This window comes from Pelobates fuscus, chromosome 4 (genome assembly GCF_036172605.1).
Source record: "Pelobates fuscus isolate aPelFus1 chromosome 4, aPelFus1.pri, whole genome shotgun sequence".
Lineage (NCBI taxonomy): Eukaryota > Metazoa > Chordata > Amphibia > Anura > Pelobatidae > Pelobates > Pelobates fuscus.
This window is the reverse complement of record NC_086320.1, coordinates 163957436-163967182: the sequence shown is the minus strand read 5'-3', so window position 1 is coordinate 163967182 and position 9747 is coordinate 163957436.

Genomic DNA, 9747 nt, shown 5'->3' with positions numbered 1-9747 from the left:
GAGGGTGCTGTTATTGTGCTGTGTGTGAGTGTGCTGTTTGTGTGAGGGTGCTGTGTGTGTTTGTGAGGGTGCTGTTTGTGTGCTGTGTGTTTGGGTGCTGTGTATGTGAGGGTGCCGTGTGTGCGGGCTGTTTGTGTTAGGGTGCTGTATGTGTGTAGGTGCTGTGTGTGTGTGTGTGTGTGCTGTATGTTTGGAGGGATTGTGAAGGTAAGGGCAGATTAGTAAATAACCCCCCTCCCTTCTTACCTTATGTAGGCAGGGGGGATCCTTGCTGTCCAAGGGAGAGTGAACTCTAGCCTCCGGGCTAGAGTTCACTCTCGCGATATCTGAGCGTTGCCGCGACAACGCTCAGATCTCGCGAGAGGAACCTGGCGGAGCTTCTGTCTAGAGCTCCCGGGGTCCTCTCCTGCCTCCCTCCATGCTGCTGTGGGCTGGTGAGGTAGATCTTTGATCTCCCCGCCGGCCCATGGAGGCTAAGAGCAGAGCCGGCACTCAGATAGCGTCAACTCTGCATGAGCCGACAGGGGAGATCCGGAGATCTCCCCTGCCGGCAGGGGTCAAGTCCTGGGGACTAAAGTGTGGGATCTCTCCCAAGATTACCACCCCCCCAAAAAAAAAAATATACACTCGTGTGTGTGTGTGTGTATATATATATATAAATATATATATATATATATATATATATATACACGCGTACACACACATACACTAACTCACACATACATTCACAGACACACATACACACACACTTACAGACACATAAACTCAGACACACACATACATTCACAGACACACATACACACACACACACATACATTCACAGACACAAACACACACTTACAGATGCACACATATACACACACTTACAGACACATACACATTCACAGACACACATACACACACACCTACAGGCACACAGACACACACACTTACAGACACATACACATTCACAGACACACACTTACAGGCACACACACACACTTACAGACACATACACTCAGACACACACACACACTTACAGACACATACACTCAGACACACAGACACACACACACTTACAGACACATACACTCAGACACACACACACACTTACAGACAATCACACATACATACATTCACAGACACTCACACACATTGACAAATTATTTTTTTTTAATTAAAAATTGTCCACCCAGCCTCTCTACCTGGAGAGCTGGCGTGGACTTGTCCCTGGGGTCCAGTGGGTCGGGCGGCTCTCTCCATACAACAAGCGGCGAGGGAGCTGTGTGCTCTCTGCTCCCTCTCGCCGCGCGGGCTGTCTGCTGTAGCTGGGAGCCGGAATATGACGTCATATTCCGGCTCCCGTTATCAGCAAACGGCGCGCGGCGAGAGGGAGCAGAGAGCACACAGCTTCCTCGCCGCTTGTTGTATGGAGAGAGCCGCCCAACGGGGGGGGGGGTGTCCATCACCTCTTACTCCCGCCCCCCCCATGACAGGGGGAGGAGGAGGGGGGCATTTGGGGGCGGCAGAGTACCTGCAGGAACAGCGTTCCTGCAGGACTCACAGGCGTGCCGTGGGGATTAGGGTGCGCACGCCTATGTTTGGAATGCTTTTAGAATGACAAACCATCATGGAAGCTGTAGTTTTAAAACATCTGGGGATCTATCTTTTGGGCACCCCTGATTTAACAGGCTCTAGAATGCCTCCATAAATGGCTTCACGTCCAGCCTAACCACCAGCAGCTACAATAGAATAAATCTGTCACTGGCCCCCAAGAAGTGTGGGGAGGGGAATTTTTAATACCTGTACCAATGGTTATGCTGCCATAATATTTGTTACCAACTTTTTAAAACACATTTTGGTGGCAGTAAAATATTTAAATACTCGCAATATCTGTACTACACTGTACACTATGTCTTACATTCACTACTTCCTTGTCGATTTGGAATTTTCCACTTCAAGGATAAGAGAATGGCATAGGGCACAAAAGACTATTATTTTATTGGACAAATAGCTCTGAACATAGAAGATGTATATGCTATGACATCTTTCAATTAATGTTAACTGCAGATCAGCACCATTTTAAAGGGACACTATAGTCACCTGAACAACTTTAGCTTAATGAAGCAGTTTTGGTGTATAGAACGTGCCCCTGCAGCCTCACTGCTCAATCCTCTGCCATTTAGGAGTTAAATTCCTTTGTTTATGAACCCTAGTCACACACTTGCACAGCCTTCCATAAACACTTCCTGTAAAGAGAGCCCTATTTAGGCTTTCTTTATTGCAAGTTCTGTTTAATTAAGATTTTCTTGTCCCCTGCTATGTCAATAGCTTGCTAGGACCTACAAGAGCCTCCTGTATGTGATTAAAGTTCAGTTTAGAGATTGAGATACAATTATTTAAGGTAAATTACATCAGTTTGAAAGTGAAACCAGTTTTTTTTTTTTTTTCATGCAGGCTCTGTCAATCATAGCCAGGGGAGGTGTGGCTAGGGCTGCATAAACAGAAACAAAGTGATTTAACTCCTAAATGACAGTGAATTGAGCAATGAAATTGCAGGGGAATGATCTATACACTAAAACTGCTTTATTTAGCTAAAGTAATTTAGGTGACTATAGTGTTCCTTTAAATGCTGGTATGATTTCAGCACTAATTTACTATGATACCACCAAACAGGATGTGCACCAAACAGAAAGTACATCAAATAAACAGTGAATTTTGTTATATTGTTGCTGAATGCCAAGCATGCATAGAAAGCGCACAATTTTTTTTTTTTTAATAATATTTTATTAGTATGGACAATATCTCCCCAGAATAATTGTCACCTATCCATAAATCCACCCTCATGAATGAGTTTAACCCCAAATCCCCATGTACACTATTGGGGCCATACAAGCTCTGTTTCTGCTACTGGAAACAAATATGAATGTCTGTCACTGGCCAGCACCTGATTATATTAACTTGAAATATAATATAGTAAACAAGACAGCATAAAAATCTATTACACCACTTATATTCTTATTAAAGAAAATTAAACAAAAAAAATAGCTACATCGTGTTTATTATTTAAAAGTATTCAGTTTCATTTTGTTTCCTTATTGTATTATTATTGTGTTTCCTTATTCAAGTGCTTAGATAAAAGAGAAAAATACTTCCAGATAATAAGAACATAAAAATGAATAAACTTGCAGACCATTTTCATTCTAATTGAGATTAATGTAGCAAAACAATATGAAATATCCTAGCCATTCACATTTGCTCCTTCTGTCATGATGCAGTAGAGCAACCATCCACATGATCACTGGAAAATTAATTTCTTTTAGATTAGACCTCAATCTATACAGAAATGTGTCAGTCATGTATATATACATTTGATGAGTACTTACACATGATGTAGAATGAAAGATCACTCAATGGAAGTCTATGTGCTTTGAGAGACCAATTGCTTTCCTGATACCATATGCTCATTTTGTATTAAACATTTTGATTGAATGTTCTTACATTTCTTTAATTCATATGAAGAGTCTGATACCCTCAAGTATGTACTTTAGCTAGCTGATTTACAGATTTTTTGTCAGGTGATCAACTGTCCATTTCTAGTGATGTCCCGAACTGTTCACCAGGAACTGTTCGCCGGCAAACATAGCTTGTTCGTGGCGAATGCGGCTGGCGAACATATGCAAGGGTCGGTCCGCCCCCTGTTCGTCATGGAGGTGGGAGGGTCTGGAGGGAGGGTCTGCTGCTGATTGGCTGGAATGTGTCTGCTGACTGTGAGGTACAGGGTCAAAGTTTACTCAATGATGACGAATAGGGGGCGGACTGACCATCGCATATGTTCGCCCGCCGCGTTCGCCACGAACAAGCTATGTTCGCCGGCGAACAGTTCCCGGCGAACAGTTCGGAACATCACTATCCATTTCTAATTATATCCACCATTAGTGTCAATTTCTTTTTATAGTGAAGAGGGGGCCAAGGAGACTCTTGCATATACCACCAGCAGGCAGCACATCCTGTTGCCTACTGGAGGTGTAAGTTGGATTCTCCTATGCCCCCTCTTCATTATACTAGACAGTAGTGGCCCAGGGGCCTCTGGAGGGAACATGTATATAATGATACTCGCTATGTATATGTACACAGTAGGAATATAGGTCCCACCAGGCCCCATACTGCTGTATTGGCTATACCACCATGGTGGCGGCCCAGCTTACCAGGTGTTTAATATTAATTAATACTTTAATATTAGAGGTACAGCTTCAATAATTCGATACATGTGGCATGTATGTGACTGTTATATAGTGTGTTGCAGTTTTAGTAAATTGCATATCAAGTGCTAGTAGATTGTATACCAACAAATACAAAACAAATATCAATGTAATCCAGGTACAGTGCATGTCAAGTGTATGTCAATGTAATTTAGGTGTCAATATAATTTATACCATGAAGGGCTTCCGCAGACATTGTAATGCATTTCTCCTTAATAAACACTTCACTTATGCAGTTTTATGTTATATACATTTAAGGTTCAGGTTTTGGTTTAGACCTAGGTTTGGGGTTCCTTTAACCTTGAAGGGACATCCTACGCACCCAGACCACTTCAGCTCATTGTAGCTGCCACCATTAGCTCAGCTTCTTTCTATAAGCAAGATGACTACAGTGGAGCTGGGGAGAAGGCATCAAGTTGTTTCTATTTCCTCAGCTTCTCTCTCACAATATCAATATGAAATGAGGGATTACAATGAAAACAGATACAAAAATCAGCTGCTACCTGGGTGCTTAAATCCCACCAATCTTGCACAGACTGGCAATAAAAATATTGTTTTATAATTGCATTGGCACAAATCTTCAGTAATTTTTTTCCCAGTGAAATACCTTTTTTAATTGCAATTACTAAATAAAGTTTATGTGTTAAAAGCAAACCTTAATTTGGACTTCAGATAGTGAAGGTGTTGTATTTAACCATTTTAGGACTGAGCCAATTGTACAAGTTGTGATCAAATCAAAATGTAAACAAAACCTTGAATTTGATAGGTTGCTTGGGAATGCTTCTTCATGTAGTCATAGGACTCTTTTAAATGCTAATGAAAACCAATGCAATTTCTAGGGGAATATTTTTATAGCCAGTGCCATCCTGTCATATGGTTGTATTACACTTGTTTTGAGGATGAGGTGATTAACTCATTCATGTGCATTCATTTGTAATCTATTTTTTATTTTATTTTTAATATTGATTTCAGTAGTGATGTGGAACTATTACAGTGGCAGCTGTAAACACATACAGTTTGTAAGATGGTGTAGAAATGGCACAAGTCTGAAATTATCACAATGTGGAATGTTTTTGGTGTCCAGCTTTTCAGGACCAAGCAACAGTCTTCTTTAGGATGGTTGAGTGCTATATTGCAATATATATCTGCAGGATCGGTAATATGCGGGGGTACCAAGAGTTTTCATGATAAATATGTAACTTGAAGGAAAGTAGTAGTGGGCAAGAAATAATAGAAAGATTCAGTTAATCTCTGGTGATTGGCAGAGCAAATTGGTACAAGTGGTTCCATGGAGAAAATTGCTTTAGTTCCGTGGAACTTGTCCAGGGATTAGCAACCTATGGCACTCGATGTGCCTTTACACAACATAGAAAGCTGCCAGACCCAAACTGGCTGGGGAGACAGGAGGATCTCCTTGAAACTGTCCTAACAGGAGTCACAGTGGGACTTCTTCTGGTATATATTGGCTGGTAAGAGTGTTGGTAATGTCTCTGCCTTAGAACCAGGAAACCAGGTTTGATTCACAGTCAGATCACCTCACCAGTAAGTGTCCAGGGCAAGAAGCATGATGAATTATATCTACCTCCCTTAAATCCCCACAGATTGTAAGCTTAAGAAGGACTTCTTTCACCTCTGTTAATATTCTGAATGTCAATCACTTATCAAAAATATCCCCTTTATATAATTGTAAAGCTCAGCGATCTCAGATCACTTTCTCCCAGCGCTTGTGAAGGGGTATCTGCTCTGGAGTAGTGCAGCCCACAGTCTACCACAGCCTGGACTCCACTGGAACCCAGGGAAGCAACCCCATCTCCAGACATAGACACACAACACTGCAGAGTTCCCACACTTTTTTCCCCAGGACTTTACCCCTGTTTATACTGTTCTATTCCTTTTAGGCCACAGTTAAATATATGCTATCTGTGATCGCTTGCTTAGTCAGAGTGTACCAACCATCCCAAATAGAGTATTACAAGCTCACGAACAGTTCCTAAGGCACCGTTTTAATAGAACTAGTATTTATATCAAACAATACATTCTAAGTACTTTCTATTAAATTTCTACAAATCATTTGCCTGAGGATTATAGCATTCTACCATTGAAATGTAATCTCTCTGTTGATTTTGTACCTGCCAATCTAAACACATTGGAGCTTTCAATTTAAAAAAAAAAATTGTGTTTTATATATAACCAAGTGCCCAAACAGGATTTCTCAAAGTCCAACTTGAGCTATGCAGGTGATGCATAACAGTGAATATGTATACACAAATGCTCTAATGTCCATATCTACTAATCGAGCAAAGGAAAAGTTAGTGAGTTTTACTAACCAACAGGGTTTTAAATATTTTTTCTTGACGATCAGTAGAGTAAAGTATATCCTTTTAGTTACCAGCAAAGCTTATTTAATTTGAAACCAATCATTAAAGGCAGTTTTAAACTTTGCATGATATGTCCCTGGGGCAATAGTGCACTAAAGCTATGGAAAATGTGTCGCTTGTCTTTGTTTTCAAAGTATCTGTTCACCGCATGGGGCAAAGGTCAACAAGGAGGTAGTTGTTCTACCATCAGAAAGGTGTTCACTTGCTGAATATTGCATATTTACAACATTTATGTTTTATTTACCTACGAGGTGAATTTTAATTCCACAGCAGCATCCGAAAGAGCCCCACTTCCAAATAAATAAATTAAAGAAATATTTCCATTCCTATTAACAAAATCACTTACTCTCGGTGCCGTGTGCCCCAGGGAGGGTGGGGAGTATACATAAGGAAGCTGTGAACTCAGCATGTTCTAACTTGATAATGTTCAACTTTTTTTTTCTTTTTTTGTGGATCAAAGGAAAATATTTCAAACATCTGAGAATCTGACAGTCCCAAATATATTTAACCTGATTTGGGGATGCCATAAATAGCATTCTTGATTTATTCCACCAAAATAGTTGACCTAAAATTAGATTTGGTAGATCATTTAACTTTACATTGTCAGCAATATTTAATCATTTGAGTGTTTAAGGGCATCGGGAAATATAAATAATATAGAAATAAAGCTGATATATTCATGCTCTGCGTCGCAGATATAAGTACATAAATATATAATGAAAATCTGTATATTAATGTTTACTAGAAAAATAGGTCTGCACCAATATTACTCTACCATCAAAATTACATTCAAAAAGTGTTACTAGGATTAAATAAAATTTTGTAACTTTTAATTTTCAATGTCTCAATAGAGAACGTAATATTATATCAAATATTCTATATCTGTAATTTAAGGGAACTAGTACACATTCATACTTAACCAAAATTGGCAGTTAATAGACAGATGCTATCAACCAACTCAATGGTTCCAAATGTAGCACATTAAAATTCTTTACATTGCAGAAGTAAAATTTCAAGTGAATATGTAGATCAAGTGTCAAACTCAGTCTGAGACAACCGCAGGTAAGACAGAATTGTTCCCTAAGATTTCCTTATTAATAGACTTTTGCTAATTCAAAAATCATAGAAAAAAAACATTAGATTAATCAATTAAGCATTTTATTTGTGACATAAAATGTGTTAAGTTCTAGTGAGGGGTGTCCCATGCCCCTCACCTAAATTTTTTATGAAGCTTCCACAATTTTACAAACTTTATGAACCTGAAGAGACTTAGTCTCTGGTAGTCTCCCTTGCCAAGTACCAGAAATTTGTTTATGATTGTACTGATATCATTCAGGCGTCTCATGAGTTCAATATATAATTACTGTGATATTATTGCACAGAGTGATGGCTTATGACGTCACAGCATATTTTAGTATATATCACATCACACATTTGCCAGCACACTAATGTATGTGAGAAATGATGCACAGTACAAAAAGTCTGCATCCCTCACCTGAAGCAAAGCACATACTATTTCCTAGCTATGCAAATGAAGTACCAAAGCTGAATACTGAATCCAAGTCATACTTGGGCCTTGATTCAATATTTTTGGATAAACTTTTAGATTTATTTTTAATATTATAATATTAAAAAAATATATATATCATATACAAAAAATATCAAAACAATATATCATATTAAAAAAATAAATAATAAAATTATATATATACAGTATCTCACAAAAGTGAGTACACCCCTCACATTTCTGAAAATGTTTTATTATATCTTTTCATGTGACAACACTAAAGAAATGACACTCTGCTACAATGTAAAGTAGTAAGTGTACAGTCTGTATAACAGTGTAAATTTGCTGTCTCCTCAAAATAACTCAAAACACAGCCATTAATGTCTAAACCATGGGTAACAAAAGTGAGTACACCTCTAAGTGGAAATGTCCAAATTGGGCCCAAAGTGTCAATATTTTGTGTGGTCACCATTATTTTCCAGCACTGCCTTAACTCTCAGGGGCATTTCAGGGTCTCATGCAGTTTCAGGGTCTTGGCAAACTTCTTATAGCCTAGGCCATCTTTATGTAGAGCAACAATTCTTTTTTTCAGATCCTCTGAGAGTTCTTTGCCATGAGGTGCCATGTTGAACTTCCAGTGACCAGTATGAGAGAGTGTGAGAATGATAACACCAAATTTAACACACCTGCTCCCCATTCACACCTGAGACCTTGTAACCCTAACGAGTCACATGACACAGGGGAGGGAAAATGGCTAATTGGGCCCAGTTTGGACATTTCCACTTAGGGGTGTACTCACTTTTGTTGCCAACGGTTTAGACATTAATGACTGTGTGTTGAGTTATTTTGAGGGGACGCTGTTATACTGGCTGTACACTTACTACTTTACATTGAGTGTCATTTCTTCAGTGTTGTCACATGAAAAGATATAATAAAATATTTACAAAAATGTGAGGGGTGTACGCACTTTTGTAAGATATTGTATATACATATATATCAATTTACCAAAGGATAACAATATATTGAATTTTTTTTATATTTTTTCCTAATATTAAATCATTCCAAAATCATCAATCTAAAAATATTAAATTATTTTTTATTTATTGATATTTGTTTATATATTATATATAAAATATATGCTGGTTTTAGTGTTATATATTTGCAAGAGCTAGAAATAAAGCCACTTGTGTATAGTTATGCCACCCAATGTTTATCATTTATTGCAACTTTCTTTCTTTCTTTGGATGTGTGTTGGACCTTTCATAACTGTGATATTGAAAATGGAGAATGGCTGCAGAGAAGGAAGCAGCCATCTTAGCCTGTGTCTAGGTACCTAAATAATTAATAGCTATCACTGTTCATTTATTCATAAAGTGATCATATTGGCATATTTAAATATCTGATTACTTTGAAGAGTATTTAGATTAAACAGTCATTCAAGCAAAAAAAAAAAAAGTTTGGTGGATGTTTTACACCAAGCATTCTCAGATAAGAGTAACTCGGGTTTTGCTAATTTAGAATCAGAGACTTCATTATAAATATCTTTCACTAAAATACAGTAAAACATGGCTGCAGCAAATAACTGACACTAAAAAAGAAAAAAAAAACACTAGCTTTTTTA